General features: G+C 42.4%; 1 protein-coding gene and 1 non-coding gene across 5 annotated transcripts in view; both read right to left on the bottom strand.

Annotated features, from left to right (window-relative positions):
* The window catches only part of LOC126162305 (pleckstrin homology-like domain family B member 1), a 1,095,423-nt gene that overhangs the window by 141,601 nt on the left and 936,866 nt on the right, over nucleotides 1–16,956 (bottom strand). The gene's annotated exons all lie outside the window — the stretch shown is intronic.
* Trnat-ugu (transfer RNA threonine (anticodon UGU)) lies at nucleotides 3,220–3,293 on the bottom strand. Its single transcript has one exon. It is a non-coding gene; the product is annotated as a tRNA-Thr (tRNA).

Below are 16,956 nucleotides of genomic sequence, written 5' to 3'. Positions count from 1 at the left end.
TATGTAGTAGCAACTTTCATTATGATGATATGTAAGAAAGGACTAAATTCAGACGAAATTTAACTTTATGGATCAATAAGGAAAAGAAAATGCATTTTGTGCTTAAAGAAAAATTATTTTATGTTATAACTGGTGTATTAGGATACCACTTCTTATTCTGTATCATACCACTCAAATAATACACACGAACTACAGCTAAACTTTTTATTTGAATTTTTAGTTATTGGCTATCCCTCTTGGCCGCCGGAATAAGATGAGACGACTGGCTCATTTTGCAACCTGTTCCAGCAGCTTATGCACGAATGAACAGTTCTCGAAGGGTTGCAAAACGCAAGAATAATAAATAAGAATACAGAACATGCTGATGAAAATAGGGGATGTAAGACACATATCTGAACGCCCTGACAATGCCCCTATAAACATTAAATACTAAGGTGACAGGAAGATATTTAGAAAATCTAAAGTTAAAATTGAAACAGCAATTTAATATTTAAAGGAGTAAGGTAGTGGTAACCTCATCGAATGAGAGACACCGCTCTTCTTTGCGTGCAGGACAGTTCCGAAAAGCTGTGGACGCTAGCTAACATTCAGCAACTTTCTCGCCGCTCGGTTGTCCCACAGCGAAGGCGTTGTCAACATTATTGTGCGCCCAGTGACCTCGCTGCGTCGCCAGTTGCGGACATTAACAAACGTCAAACAACACTGGTAAGATATGGGGGGGGGGGGGGGGGAGGGGGAGCAGGGCGATGTTTGGAGCGCACATCTTGAAGTCGTTTACTGCACTGGCAGCTACAACCAGTGGCAGTTCTTTGAAATACGTACGTCGCGACGCGAAAGAGAGAGGGCATGTTGAGCGGGCATGAGTCACTAACACCATCGAGAAGACTGTTAAATGCAACATCAACAAATGTTTGAGGTAAGTACACTATAATATCAAAAGTTTCCGGACACCACTACGTAATGCGGAATTCACCAGTAGACACCGTGAGTAGCGGACCGGGCAGCACGTTAGGAGTCGAAGAACATTGCGTCTTCAGTACAGCAACAGAAAGAGTAACAGCGAAATGGGTCGATTGGGAGAGTTCTGTGACCTCGGACGAGGACTAGTCACTGGACGTCGCTAAATTTAAACTATTCTAAAGCTGGCCAAGTCGACTGTTGGCGTTGTGATTGTTGGAACACAAAGGGGCAATCACAGCTAAACCAAGACCACACAAACCTCTTATAATTACGGACGTAGAGAGTCGAGCATTGCAGAGGGTGGTAGAGAGAAATTTCACGAAATCAGCGGAAGGAATCACTTGCGAGCAGTACACTAATCGAGCCACTACTCGTGAGTCATACATCCCTGCAACCAGTGTTAAACGACGCTTGCGGTGGTGTTAAGAGCAATAACACTGGACAGTGGATGACTCCAAACGAGTGATCTGAAGTGATGAATCACGCTGTACCATGTGGCAGACCGATGTAAGAGTTTCGATATGTGGAATGCATGGAGGACGTTACTTACCATGTATACCGCCAGCAGTGAAGTTCGGAGGAGGCAGTGTTATGGTACGGGGATATTTGTTGGGGTCAGGATATTGTGCCCCTATTGCGCTAAAGAAAAATTCGTTTGGATATGAACACAATTACTGTGTTGTGTAGCCGGTCGCTGTGGCCGTGCGGTTCTAGGCGCTTCAGTGTGGAACCGTGCTCCTGCTACGGTCGCAGGTTCGAATCCTGCCTCGGGCATGGATGTGTGTGATGTCCTTATGTTAGTTAGGTTTAAGTAGTTCTAAGTCTAGGGGACTGATGACCTCAGATGTCAAGTCCCATAGTGCTCAGAACCATTTGAACCATTTGTGTTGTGTACCGTGTACAACAGAAGAACATTTCAGACACCATGACTGCTTGCATCAGCATAACAATGCACCCTATCGAAAACCCGCATCTGTGAGGCAATGGTTTGTGGACAATAACATTCCTCAAATGAACTGACCCGAACCCAATGGAACACCTTTGCGATGAGATAGAACGTCGACTTCGCTCCAGAACTCACCATCCAACTTCATTGTCTTCCTTGGTTTCGGTTCTTGAGGAAGACTGGCTGCCACTGCTATGTAGACATTCAGACACGTCACTGAAAGTGTCGCCAGTAAAGTTCAAGTTATCATAAAAGTGAAGGGCGGACACACCCCATTTTATTGCCTTCAAATAGGTGTACGGATACTTCTGATAAGATAGTGCATGTTTTCGGCTTTCCCTCCGCGAATGAGTATATTAACAAGCATTCAGCGATGGTCCTAAGTTATTGTCTAGATAATCATCAACAGCGACTTTGCCATCAGATTCCAAAAAAAGGAAGGAAGAGTGAGTGGGTTTAACGTTCCGTCGACATCGAGGTCGTTGGGTCGGAATCTTCTCACGAAATTTCAATCACCAACTTTCTCCTCCGATTGCGAAAATATTTTGTTGATATCGATCTACATAGACAGAAACTACCACCATCATAAATAAGCGAAATCGTACTCACACGGAAAGATATAAGTGTTCGTTTCTTCCGCGCGCTATACGAGACTGGAATAATGGAGAATCGTGAAGGTGGTTCGATGAACCGTCTGCCAGGCACTTAAATGTGATTTGCACAGTATCCATGTAGCTGTAGATGTAGGTCATTAGAGACGGAGCACAAGCTCGGAATGTCTCAAGGTTGGGGAAGGAGAGCGGCCGTGCCCTTTCAAAGGAACCATACTGGCATTTGCCTTGAGCGATTTACGAAAATCGAGGAAAACGTAAATGTGGATGGCCGGAGGCGGGTGCGAACTGTCCTGCCGAATGAGGATCCAGTGTGCTACCCACTGCGTCACCTCGCTCGGTAATACATTCTGGGCAGTCTACAGAGAAAGATGAGGGTACAGAGTGAGGACACTCCCACGTAGCAGTTTTAGGTCGGAGTTATTCTGAACTAAGATTTCGTAAGCTAGACCTGTGTTACCTCGTTTAAGACACTGCTAACCTCTGCATGCAATTACGCGGTAGCCATTATTCTGACTGCTTTGTGGACTTCCTCGGGCAAGTGTGTGTGTGTGTGTGTGTGTGTGTGTGTGTGTGTGTGTGTGTGTGAGAGAGAGAGAGAGAGAGAGAGAGAGAGAGAAAGAAAGAAATGATGACTAACTGAAACCCTCAGCTGCCGACAGGTGTTGTTGATATACCTCGATGTGGACAGTTGAAAATGTGTGCCCCGACCGGGACTCGAACCCGGGATCTCCTGCTTACATGGCAGACGCTCTACCCATATGAGCCACCGAGGACACAGATGAATAGCGCGACTGCTGGGCTGCTGGGACTTATCCCTTGCACGCTTCCCGTGAGACTCACATTCCCAACTGTCCACAATTCTACATATGTAATGTACCTTATAGATATTTGCCCTTCCACTCATTACTCGCGCACGCTTTGGCGATTCCCGTAAGAGTTCGGGCAACCTGTGCGCATTCGCACAGACGAAGGTCAATGGCTGGGCAGCCTTTAACCATATATGTGAAGACAGCTACCCAGCCATTGACCTTCGTCTGTGCGAATGCATACAGGTTGCCCGAACTCTTACGGGAATCGCCAAAGCGTGCGCGAGTAATGAGTGGATGGGCAAATGTCTATAAAGGTACATTACATATGTAGAATTGTGGACAGTTGGGAATGTGGGTCTCACGGGAAGCGTGCAAGGGATAAGTCCCTGCAGTCGCGCTATTCATCTGTGTCCTCGGTGGCTCAGATGGATAGAGCGTCTGCCATGTAAGCAGGAGATCCCGGGTTCGAGTCCGGGTCTGGGCACACATTTTGAACTGTCCACATCGAGGTATATCAACAACACCTGTCGGCAGCTGAGGGCTTCAGTTAGTCATCATTTATTCCAGGGAAAAGCTGCACGGTCATCAACAGTACTCTGTTCTTTACGAGAACAGTTACTGTCTTCACATATGTGTGTGTTGTCCTTAGCGTAAGTTAGTTTAAGTAGTGTGTAAGTCTAGGGACCGATGACCTCAGCAGTTTGGCCCCATAGGAATTCACACATATTTGAATATTTTTGGACTCTGCCTTGGTTTTTGTTGTACGTTGTTTTCTTCTCATATTATGAAACAAGTGAAGAGACTAAACCCCGTTCTTCAAAGGCTTCGAGTAAGTCTGCCACGACACCAGAAAGGGTGGTAAGTTATTGCGTAAGTTCTTTACAGCAACCTCTCTCTCAGCTTCTGCGATGGCAGCCAATGGGCCTGTCTTCCCATTACTGTAAGCGTTCACGTACAGATGGACGACTGAACGACGCTACCTGTTTAAATAATAGTGCTATAAATTGTCAATAACAAGACTATTTTAATGGAAGCACCAACGAATTGTGAGGGATGAGGAACAGTAACATGACATGGAGAAGCACTGGGCAACCATGAGCGAATGTTTCACGTTCCTGGACGAACTAATGTTTTTTATATTTTCTTTCATCTGTACTGATGACTAGACCGAGTGAGTTTCCGTTTTTGCAACATCTGTATTATCAGTTTTTGTCTTGTTCGGAAATTTTATAAACAACCGTACACACTTATTTTACGTGACAATACTGAGCTGAGTATAGGGGAATCTATTTCACTGTGCTGTTCAGGCAAACGTGCGGTTATAATAACGTTTACAAAAATTACGTCAGAGGACTGAATTGGCTGTTTACGTTTATGATCGTACGTGTTACATTTCAAAGCTGAAGAAGTCTACAGTCAATCATTAAAACTAGTGACCTATCCTATGCTTGTATCCACAACATCGCAGTCCCCATTCGTGAAAGCACCGCGAACTTATACTTCTAGCTATAAGCAATAATGAAAATAATTTTTATCTATCAGAACAATAACAAGGGGCTTCTTTTTCTATACAAAAGATGCCTAATATGAAACATAATGAAATATGCGCTCTACTGCAGGAAAGAAAAAAAATGGAGCTAGCTGGTTCAGCGATGACGATAACTGACTGCTTGCATTAGCTCTTGCAGCAACGTACTGAAGATAGAATTATTGCAGCGTTATTCGATAAATGGTGTTTCCGACTACTTTCCACTGGGTTTTCAGACAAGTTTACAATTAATGACAGTATTTTGAGACCGTCCTGATAAATAAATAAATAAATAAATAAATATATCAATAAATAAATAAGAATAGGTTTCTCTTCACATTTGAGATCTCAGTTTAGGGACAGACTATTCTGGAGTGAAATTTTCACTCTACAGCGGAGTGTGCGCTGATATGAAACTTCCTGGCAGATTAAAACTGTGTGCCGGACCGAGACTCGAACTCGGGACCTTTGCCTTTCGCGGGCAAGTGCTCTACCGACTGAGCTACCCAAGCACGACTCACGCCCCGTCCTCACAGCTTTAATTCCGCCAGTACCTCGTCTCCTACCTTCCAAACTTCACAAAAGCTCTCCTGCGAAACTTGCAGAACTAGCACTCCTGAAAGAAAGGATATTGTGGAGACATGGCTTAGCCACAGCTAAGTTTCATATCAGCGCACACTCCGCTGTAGAGTGAAAATTTCATTCAAGAACCATCCCCCAGGCTGTGGCTAAGCCGTGTCTCCGCAATATCCTTTCTTCCAGGAGTGCTAGTTCTGCAAGTTTCACAGGAGAGCTTCTGTGAAGTTTGGAAGGTAGGAGACGAGGTACTGGCGGAATTAAAGCTGTGAGGACGGGGCGTGAGTCGTGCTTGGGTAGCTCAGTCGGTAGAGCACTTGCCCGCGAAAGGCAAAGGTCCCGAGTTCGAGTCTCGGTCCGGCACACAGTTTTAATCTGCCAGGAAGTTTCGGACTATTCTGATTTTTGCACTCTATCCACGATGTTCATGTCTTCTCCTGCAAGGTATGTCTCCAAGTCGTCGTCGTCAGTGTATTACATATTTGTAAGTTAATTAGATGCATGCACACTGATGTAATGCCCCTGTCACAAAAAATGCTTAGGTATATTCCTATGCGGTCAAGCACGTATTTCGAACATTTTTTAAACATTGCAGGTAATGTGTAATAATTCAGTAACAAAACAGAACCACACACTAGGACTAATTCATTTCGTGAACACGAAATATGTTAAAAGAATCAGTAAACGGTACGTACTGGGTAAGTCACGGACGATTGAACTTAAAAACGGACAAATAGAGAAGTGGAATTTGAATGTGTCCTTTCAGTCTGTGTTTTACACATTACATAAAATATTTTACAGACCATTGTGATACTTAACCCTCTACTTTTCCTTACATCTGACCATAAATTATATCCCAGCTTCTGTCTAGTACACAGTGCGCAAATGCAATTAAGTATGTGTAAATTACACTAAAATACAAAAATTACATTATGCGACTCGTTTCGTTTCATGCTGCGCGACTGACTTTTTGTTTCTTTTTTCATTCTCCGAAGAGGCACGTGACATAGCTTTTGCTTCAGAAAAATCTAACTTTCTTTCCTGTAAATGTGAATGTTCTGCCACTTTTAGTCGCCGACTGCGATCGCCAGATGTTCCTACTCGTCTGTGATGTCCCTAACAAACAGGGTTTGGACAACAAGACTGAGATAACCTTGTACCATAACACATTGTGGTGTGACACGCTTTGAATCTGCGATGTTAGGTGTTAAAAGCGATCTCTGTCAAAATAACTAACTGTTTTAAGGCATATTTCGTTCATCACTCTCATTTACGCAGACAAAATTGTCCCGAAGCCTCCTATTAGCTGAGCCAAAAACGTACGCCAATACGCTGTCAAAGGCTATTTGTATCTTTCTCTGTTGTATAGTAAGAGCGTTATTCAGGCCAGGTATTACACGTATATTCCTGTTGTCAATGCTGTTTCTGTGCTGGTGCAATTTTAGCCCGGTCAATGGCTAAAGGTTCTTTTTCCAACGTTGGTATTGTTTTCCTTCGAATGGAACAATCGGAACATTGTGCGGCACCTAACAATAGAGCACTCTTAGTTCCAAAGCGATCATTCACACCACAAAATTTGTTTCCATTCAGTATGGTGCGGTGCTCATTTAAAAATTACATGAATAATGCTTAATGTAAAGTGTGTGAAATATAATCGCCAATGCGGTTCCTTCGCTGAACAAAGAAATCAAAATCTGCGAAGTCTCCTTACATCTTGACAATTTCAAGAATAAGTGCGATAACTCAAATTTTTGGATCAACAGTTTGGAGAATCTAAAATATGTGGCAGTTAACCGTCATTTGACTGGACTATATAACTTCTATGAACTTCGTTGCATTGGTACTCGAGCAATCCAAAAGCCTTCTCACGTTTGGAGAATATGTATGAGAACCTATTAAAATCCTTAAACAACAACTCTGGGAAGTGGCAAATTGTCAGTAATTTTAATTATTATTTCACAAAATTCAAGGTATTTTCGCTCCGATGAAGTTGTCTTCATTATGTATGTGGTGAAGATGAGGACAATAGATTGACAGAAAAATTGTGTTCGGTTTCTATTCTCTACAGTACCCCGCATGAAATTATATCTCTCTCCACAGAAATCGAGGTGAAAGTCTAGCAGAACACCGTAAAGACACAGCACCCAAAATACGTCGTCGTGATATCTGAATACCCGTACCCAGTGAAGAAAAGAGAACAATGTTCAGTCGATTACCTAATAGTTGGCATTCTATGTGCTTTACATAATTAAATTTGTTACTAAGCCAATCTAGAGTGACAGCGACGAGCGAAGCTGACGGATGTTCATCACTTTTCTTTCAGATGAACATTCGAGACACCATAGTATCATGTGATGGTATCCGACGCAAAGTCCATGAAGCTTTGAAGCAGTTATTATGTCGGGAAAGCCTTGAAGAGCACAAAAAGTAACACCTGCAATGAGTGCAAAAAATCGTTCTCCCGACGCTTCGTCCGTGAATGGAAACGGAGAAGAGAATACTAAAAATACTATAAATAAATTTTAGTATACTAAAAAGTGTGTGTGCGCGCGCGTGTGTCCACGCCATTTACATCGCATCAACGATTACATATTAAATTTTAAAACACTATTATTTGATAGTGATCGCCACGCTCCATCAGCAATAGTATTTGCCCGATGCGATTTAACGATAATTTTACCTATTATTTGTACATCACCATACAGTTATGCATGGCATCTACAAAGCACAAATCTTCATGCATATTCTGTTACGCTTTAATCAATAAAATTACTTCAGGGGAACAAGAAAGTGGAAGGAAAACGTCCGCGGCCTATTCATAGAAACCATAGCGGACTTACTTTCCACTGGTTGGGTTAGGTTAGGATGAACCATGAGTAACCTGTATCAGGGGGGCTGGAACGGGTCTGAACCTCAGTTCTCCAGGATGTGAACCTAGTGCCTTGACCACCGAAACGCATCGCTCCGTGTGCCACCGAAACCTCAAACCATTTTTTTCCCCATCGTTCGCAATTTTGTCAACATATCTGTCACACATGGTGAATAAAGCGGTTTCACGTATGAGGTCAAACTAGAACATGAAATATTTTGTGTTGACATCAGATACAAAGTTAAAAAATAGAAAACATGTTAATCTTCTCATGCCTCGGGACTACCACGTTCCCATTTGTAATTTATTTTAGCAATTTTCGACATAAAACATTGTCTTCCCCTCCTGCGCAGAAAACCTAAAGAAAGTCTTGCCAAATAACAAGATTAAAAAATGGTTCAAATGACTCTGAGCACTATGGGACTTAACATCTATGGTCATCAGTCCCCTAGAACTTAGAACTACTTAAACCTAACTACCCTAAGGACAGCATACAACACCCAGTCATCACGAGGCAGAGAAAATCCCTGACCCCGCCTGGAATCGAACCCGGGAACCCGGGCGCGGGAAGCGAGAGCGCTACCGCACGACCACGAGCTGCGGACTAACAAGATTAGAATCAAAGCAAGGACTCTAACAGTTTAGTATATAAAATAAAAAGAGATAGTTAAATGAAAACTAACGTATAACACAAATATATGAAAAAAAAAAAAGTGAAGGAATTATCCGAACGGAACGGAAATCGGTACACACTGATCAGCCAGAACATCGTGACCATCGGCCTACTATCTATATAAACCCGTCCAGACGATCGCAGCCCCTCCTGGTGAGGAATGACTGCTAATCAGACACACGCATGGTGCATATAGTATCAGTGAGCGTGATGTCCGTGTGTAGAATGGGGAAGACGCGTGACATATTGTAGTCTGACCGAGGGCAGATTATGGTGGCCCGGTGGCCTGGAGGCCCGACTCGAGCATTTCGGAAACTGTACGATTGTCAGATGTTCGAGGAGTGCTGTGATGTCTTCAACATGTGGCGAAACCAAGGTGAAATCACGTCCAAAAGTCGTGGGGTTGACCGGCCACCTTCATTAAAGATGTCGGACGTCGTAGGCTGGACAGACTGGTAAAACAGGACAGGTGGCGAACTGTGGCGGAACTAACATCAGACGTTAACGCAGGGCAGAGTACAAGTGTGATTGAATACAGATTGCGCCGGACGCTCCTAACGATGAGCCTCTGCAGCCGACAACCCACGCAGGTGCCAATGTCAACACCACGACATCGGCAGCTCCTACTGAAATGGGTACGTGATCATCGGCACTGGACACTGGTGCAGTGGTGCAGTCGCGGAGCGTTGTATGATCTCCTGAACCTCGATACCTTCTTCTTCATGCCGATGAGAGGAAGCGAATCCATCGACTTCCAGGGGAACAGCACCTTGACAAGTGTAATGCGCGACGGAGACAAGCTGGTGGCAGCTCCATTATGCTCTGGGGATATTCACGTGGAGCTTGTGCAAGGCGCCATGACAACCAAGGAGCATCGTACATTGGTTGCAGACAACGCACACCCCTTCATGACGATCACGTTTCCCGACGACAGTGGCATTGTCCAGCATGATACTGCGCCATTTCAGGAGGCGGGGAGTGTGATGGGATGGTGTGGTTCGAAGAACACAGTGGTGAGTTCCAATTGCTAACTGATGTATTGCCGCCGCCCCCCCCCCCCCCCCACTCACCAGATCTGAATAAGATCGAACACATCTGGGATGAGATTGAACTTGGCGTCAGAGTTCATCGCTCCCCACCACAGAATTTACGAGACTTCCAAACGTTTGAGAGCCTGCGATCTTTCTGGCTAAATTAGGGTTTTGGAAGTACGGAGACAAGCAAAAGAACCTCTTGGCGTGGACGGACGGACATTGTCTTGCTGAAATGTAAGCTCAGGATGGCTCACCATGACAGGCAACAAAACGGGACGTAGAATATCATCGACTTACCGTTGTGCGGTAAAGGTGCCTGGAATAATATTGTCTGGAGTAGAACTGTCTTCAGTGAGGAGTCACACGTTTCGAACTGAGTCCCAACGACCAAGGATAATTTGCCTGGAAAGCCCTTGACTGGGTGGGTTACCAACCTGACTGTCACCCGCCATACGCTCCGACAACCGTGAGTGATGGTGTGGGGTGCCACTTCCTTTCATAGCAGGACCCCTACAGTTTGTCATCCGTGGCACACTTAACGGCACAGCGGTAGGTCGACGATATTCTACGCCCCGTTTTGTTGCCCTTCGTGGTAAGCCACCCTGTGCTTACATTCCGCCAAGATAATGTCGGTCCCGACATGGCGAGAGATTCTATAGCTTGTCTTCGTGCTTACCAAACCCTACCTCGGCCAGCAATGTCTCCGCATCTCTCCCCAACTGAGGGAGAGCATTATGCGGAGGGGCCTCCAACCAGCTCGGGATTTTGACGATTTGAAGCGTCAATTAGACAGAATATGACAAGAGATCACTGAGGAGGACAACCAGTGGCTCTATCAATCATTGCCAGGCGGAATAATTGGTTGCATAAGTGCCAAAGGCGCGCCACGCCTTATTTACTTTTTCAGTTTGTGAAGCTCTCTCTTTCTTGAATAAATCATCCAATTTTTCTGAAACGCTGTACATCACGTGTACCGATTTCTTTCCCCTTCGAATAATTCCTCCGTGGTGCCTCTTTTCTTCTTCTTCTTCTTCTTCTTCTTCTTATTATTATTATTTCTTTTCTTTCGCAGACATTATGTCCGGTTAAAAATGGAAAGTGACGCGGATCTTGATCAAGCGTGACTTCCTTTTAACTGTACGGTATATGTTACATTGCTTTTAGGAACTTTCGGGTAATTGAACAAGTATCAATAATTACAGATTTCTGTAGTTGTACACATAAGTTTGGATGTAGCTGTATTGCGTTGATGTACTGGTGGATATTGTGCGGTATGACTCCTGTAGTTGACAGTATAATCGGTATAATGTCAACTTTATCCTGATGCCACATGTCCTTGACTTCCTCAGCCATTTGGATGTATTTTTCAACTTTCTTTCCTGTTTTCTTCTGTATATTTGTTGTATTGGGTATGGATATTTCGATTAGTTGTGTTAATTTCTTCTTTTTTTTGGTGAGTATGATGTCAGGTTTGTTATGTGGTGTTGTTTTATCTGTTATAATGGTTCTGTTCCAGTATAATTTGTATTCATCATTCTCCTGTACATTTTGTGGTGCATACTTGTATGTGGGAACGTGTTGTTTTATTAGTTTATGTTGTATGGCAAGTTGTTGATGTATTATTTTTGCTACATTGTCATGTCTTCTGGGGTATTCTGTATTTGCTAGTATTGTACATCCGCTTGTGATGTGATCTACTGTTTCTATTTGTTGTTTGCAAAGTCTGCACTTATCTGTTGTGGTATTGGGATCTTTAATAATATGCTTGCTGTAATATCTGGTGTTTATTGTTTGATCCTGTATTGCAATCATGGATCCTTCCATCTCACTGTATATATTGCCTTTTCTTAGCCATGTGTTGGATGCATCTTGATCTATGTGTGGCTGTGTTAGATGATACGGGTGCTTGCCATGTAGTGTTTTCTTTTTCCAATTTACTTTCTTCGTATCTGCTGATGTTACGTGATCTAGAGGGTTGTAGATGTGGTTATGAAATTGTAGTGGTGTAGCCAATGTATTTATATGAGTGATTGCTTTGTGTATTTTGCTAGTTTCTGCTCGTTCTAGAATGAATTTTCTTAAATTGTCTACCTGTCCATAATGTAGGTTTTTTATGTCGATAAATCCCCTTCCTCCTTCCTTTCTGCTTAATCTGAATCTCTCTGATGCTGAATGTAAGTGATGTATTCTATATTTGTGGCATTGTGATCGTGTAAGTGTATTGAGTGCTTCTAGGTCTGTGTTACTCCATTTCACTACTCCAAATGAGTAGGTCAATATTTGTATAGCACAAGTATTTATAGCTTTTGTCTTGTTTCTTGCTGTCAATTCTGTTTTCAGTATTTTTGTTAGTCTTTGTCTATATTTTTCTTTTAGTTCTTCTTTAATATTTGTATTATCTATTCCCATTTTTTGTCTGTATCCTAGATATTTATAGACATCTGTTTTTCCATCGCTTCTATGCAGTCGCTGTGGTTATCCAATATGTAATCTTCTTGTTTAGTGTATTTTCCCTTGACTATGCTATTTTCCTTACATTTGTCTGTTCCGAAAGCCATATTTATGTCATTGCTGAATACTTCTGTTATCTTTAGTAATCGGTTGAGTTGTTGATTTGTTGCTGCCAGTAGTTTTAGGTCATCCATGTATAGCAAATGTGTGATTTTGTGTTGGTATGTTCCAGTAATATTGTATCCATAATTTGTATTATTTAGCATGTTGGATAGTGGGTTCAGAGCAAGGCAGAACCAGAAAGGACTTAACGAGTCTCCTTGGTATATTCCACACTTAATCTGTATTGGCTGTGATGTGATACTATTTGAATTTGTTTGGATATTAAGTGTGGTTTTCCAATTTTTCATTACTATGTTTAGGAACTGTATCAATTTAGAATCTACTTTGTATATTTCCAATATTTGTAGTAACCATGAGTGGGGTACACTATCAAAACCTTTTTGGTAAGCAATGTATGCGTAGTGTAGCGACCTTTGTTTAGTTTTAGCTTGGTATGTCACCTCTGCATCTATTATCAGTTGCTCTTTGCATCCTCGTGCTCCTTTGCAACAGCCTTTTTGTTCTTCATTTATAATTTTGTTCTGTGTTGTATGTGTCATTAATTTCTGTGTAATGACTGAAGTTAATATTTAGCATATTGTTGGTAGGCATGTTATGGGGCGATATTTAGCTGGGTTTGCTGTGTCTGCTTGATCTTTAAGTTTCAGATAAGTTATTCCATGTGTAAGTGATCAGGGAATGTGAATGGGTCTGCAATGTAACTGTTAAATAATTTAGTTAGATGTGAATGTGTTGAGGTGAACTTCTTTAGCCAGAAATTTGCTATATTATCTTTTCCAGGGGCTTTCCAATTGTGAGTAGAATTAATTGCTTGGGTGACTTCATGTTGCAATATTATCACTTCAGGCATCCGCGGTATCATCTTGTACGTGTCTGTTTCTGCTTGTATCCGCCGTGCATGCCTGTTATGTTGTACCGGGTTTGACCATATGTTGCTCCAGAAGTGTTCCATGTCTGTTATATTTGGTGGATTGTCTATTTTAATATGTGTGTTATCTATTGTCTGGTAAAATTTCTTTTGGTTTGTGTTGAATGTTTGGTTTTGTTTCCTTCTATTTTCACTTTTTTTTATCTTCTAAGTCGTTTGGCCAATGCTTGTAATTTCTGCTTCTTTTCATCTAATTGCTCTATCGCTTCTTGTTGTGGGATTTTACCTAACCTTTTTCGTTTTTTTTTTCTGACATTTCATTTCTTATAATTTGTGTTAGCTGTCCGATGTCTTTTCTCAGTTTTTCTATTCTGATCTGTAGCCTGTGTTGCCATGCTGGTTTTGTGGGTTTCTTCTGTGTGTTGGTTGGTTCTGATCTCTGCCTAGTGTGTATATCTAGTGTAGTGAGTGCTCCTATATAAATCAGTAGTTGTAACTCTTCCATAGTTGTATTTTCATTTATTTTGTTGTGTATGATTGTGTTGATAGTTGTTATTGTTGTTTGGACTTGTGGGTTATTTGGTGGTCTATGCAAGAATGGTCTAATGTCTGTATTTGTGTCTTTGTATTCTATATATGTCAGCTGAAATTGTTCTTCTATATCTAACATGTGTGTCACTTCGTGTTCTATTTGTGCTTGTTCTGGTGGCTGTCTTAAGATTTCGTTTTCCTCTGATTGTTTAATTGATGCGTGTTGGTCTTTGTTTGTTTGCTCTGGGATGTTTGAGTCCATTACTGTATTTTCTTCTTCTTCTGATTGCAAATTATTTTGTTCTAGTATTTGTTGTACTTGTTGTTTGATGTTTTCTAATTCTGACTGGGGTATCCTGTTATTTTTTATTATCACACGGATCTGATCAGCTAGTCGTTGTTCTGTTAAAAAATTTTAATTCTGGGTATCTGGTAATAAATGTTGTGTATACTTTATTATTATTATTATTATTATTATTATTATTATTATTATTATTAGAGTGTATGTGGAAGGGGGAGCTTGCCCCCTATGGAATTCTGTACATGAAGTTTCAAACACAGCGTAAGAGGAACCACGCTATTTGTTGAAGTCTGTAGTATAGTTGGTAAAAGGCTGGTCTATTTTTAGTGGGCTCAGTGGGAAAGTGGATAAAACAACAGGTCATGAAACCCCCTTAACCGACCTTTTTTTTTTGCTTCGAAGAAGACAGTTTAAAATCGAGAGAGGTCTTTGCACAAGAAACCTCCCATTGTCCTCATGAAGGTAATTTCCTCGCCGAAAAGAATGGTGCACAGTAAAGAAATTTCCCCGATCAGAGGCAGCATCATTCATTGTCATGACCGCAGGAATCCATTTCCCGCAATCGCTCAGCACAGGGCAGACCGAGGACGTTAATTACTTAGACAAAGGATGGTCTGTTAGAGGTTCACAGAAAGAGCAATGCACTGTGCGTTTTCTCTTGAGTTTACTAGAGCATCTCGTGCTGGAGTAAACAAGGGTCCTTTGAGGCGAGTCTCAAATAGCTTACTATACTTCATCTGATCGGAATCTAGAGCTTTATCTGCTGTCTTCCTGAAATCCAACAATATACGAGACGTCAGAACTATGAGTGTGTGAGATTACATATTCCTGGGTGATGACGGGAAGCCACATTACTTCCTTAAGCACACTACACGCCATTTCCTAGCACTCAGAGGTGGGTCTATAAAGGTCTTCATTCCCACCTGTTCTGTCAGAAGCCGAAGGAAGCCGAAAGTGTCAAATCACCAGCTTTTGGAGAATAATTTAAAGCCACAAATCATTTCCCCTCTCCGAAATAATTATAGTGTGACCAACTGAACATTTCAGGTGTATCTATGAAGTATACAGGGTGGTCCATTGATCGTGACCGGGCCAAATATCTCAAGAAATAAACGTCAAGCGAAAAAACTACAAAGAACGAAACTTGTCTAGCTTCAAGGGGGAAACCAGATGGCGCTATGGTTGGCCCGCTAGATGGCGCTGCCATAGGTCAAACGGATGCCAACTGCGTTTTTTTAAATAGGAACCCCCATTTTTATTACATATTCGTGTAGTACGTAAGGAAATGTGAATGTTTTAGTGGACCACTTTTTTCGCTTTGTGATAGATGGCGCTGTAATAGTCACAAACATATGGCTCACAATTTTAGACGAACAGTTGGTAACAGGTAGGTTTTTTAAATTAAAATACAGAACGTAGGTACGTTTGAACATGTTATTTCGGTTGTTCCAATGTGATACATGTACCTTTGTGAACTTATTTCTGAGAACGCATGCTGTTACAGCGTGATTACTTGTAAATACCACATTATTGCAATAAATGCTCAAAATGATGTCAGTCAACCTCAATAAATTTGGCAATACGTGTAACGACATTCCTCTCAACAGCGAGTTGTTCGCCTTTCGTAATGTTCTCACATGCACTGACAATGCGCTGACGCATGTTGTCAGGCGTTGTCGGTGGATCACGATATCTACTATCCTTCAACTTTCCCCACAGAAAGAATTCCGGGGACGTCAGATCCGGTGAACGTGCGGGCCATGGTATGGTGCTTCGACGACCAATCCACCTGTCATGAAATATGCTATTCAATACTGCTTCAACCGCACGCGAGCTATGCGCCGGACATCCATCATGTTGGAAGTACATCGCCATTCTGTCATGCAGTCAAACACCTTGTAGTAACATCGGTAGAACATAACGTAGGAAGTCAGCATACGTTGCACCATTTAGATTTCCATTGATAAAATGGGGGCCAATTATCCTTCCCCCCATAATGCCGCACCATACGTTAACCCGCCAAGGTTGCTGATGTTCCACTTGTCGAAGCCATCGTGGATTTTCCGTTGCTCAGTAGCGCATATTATGCCGGTTTACGTTACCGCTGTTGGTGAATGACGCTTCGTCGCTAAATAGAACGCGTGCATAAAATCTGTCATCGTTCCGTAATTTCTCTTGTGCCCAATGGCAGAACTGTACGCGACGTTCAAAGTCATCGCCATGCAATTCTTGGTGCATAGAAATATGGTACGGGTGCAATCGATGTTGATGTAGCATTCTCAACACCGACGTTTTTGAGATTCTCGAGCTATTTGTCTGCTACTGATGTGCGGATTAGCCACGACAGCAGCTAAAACACCTACTTGGGCATCATCATTTGTTGCAGGTCCTGGTTGACGTTTACATGTGGCTGAACACTTCCTGTCTCCTTAAATAACTTAACTATCTAGCAAACGGTCCGAACACTTGGATGATGTCGTCCAGGATACCGAGCAGCATGCATAGCACACGCCCGTTGGGCATTTTGATCGCAATAGCCGTACATCATCTCCACGATATCGACTTTTTCCGCAATTGGTAAACGGTCCATTTTAACACGGGTAATATATCACGAAGCAAATACCGTCCGCACTGGCGGAATGTTACGTGATACCACGTACTTGTGACTATTAC

Source organism: Schistocerca cancellata, chromosome 2, assembly GCF_023864275.1.
Source record: "Schistocerca cancellata isolate TAMUIC-IGC-003103 chromosome 2, iqSchCanc2.1, whole genome shotgun sequence".
Lineage (NCBI taxonomy): Eukaryota > Metazoa > Arthropoda > Insecta > Orthoptera > Acrididae > Schistocerca > Schistocerca cancellata.
This window is presented reverse-complemented; position numbering and strand designations above follow the sequence as displayed.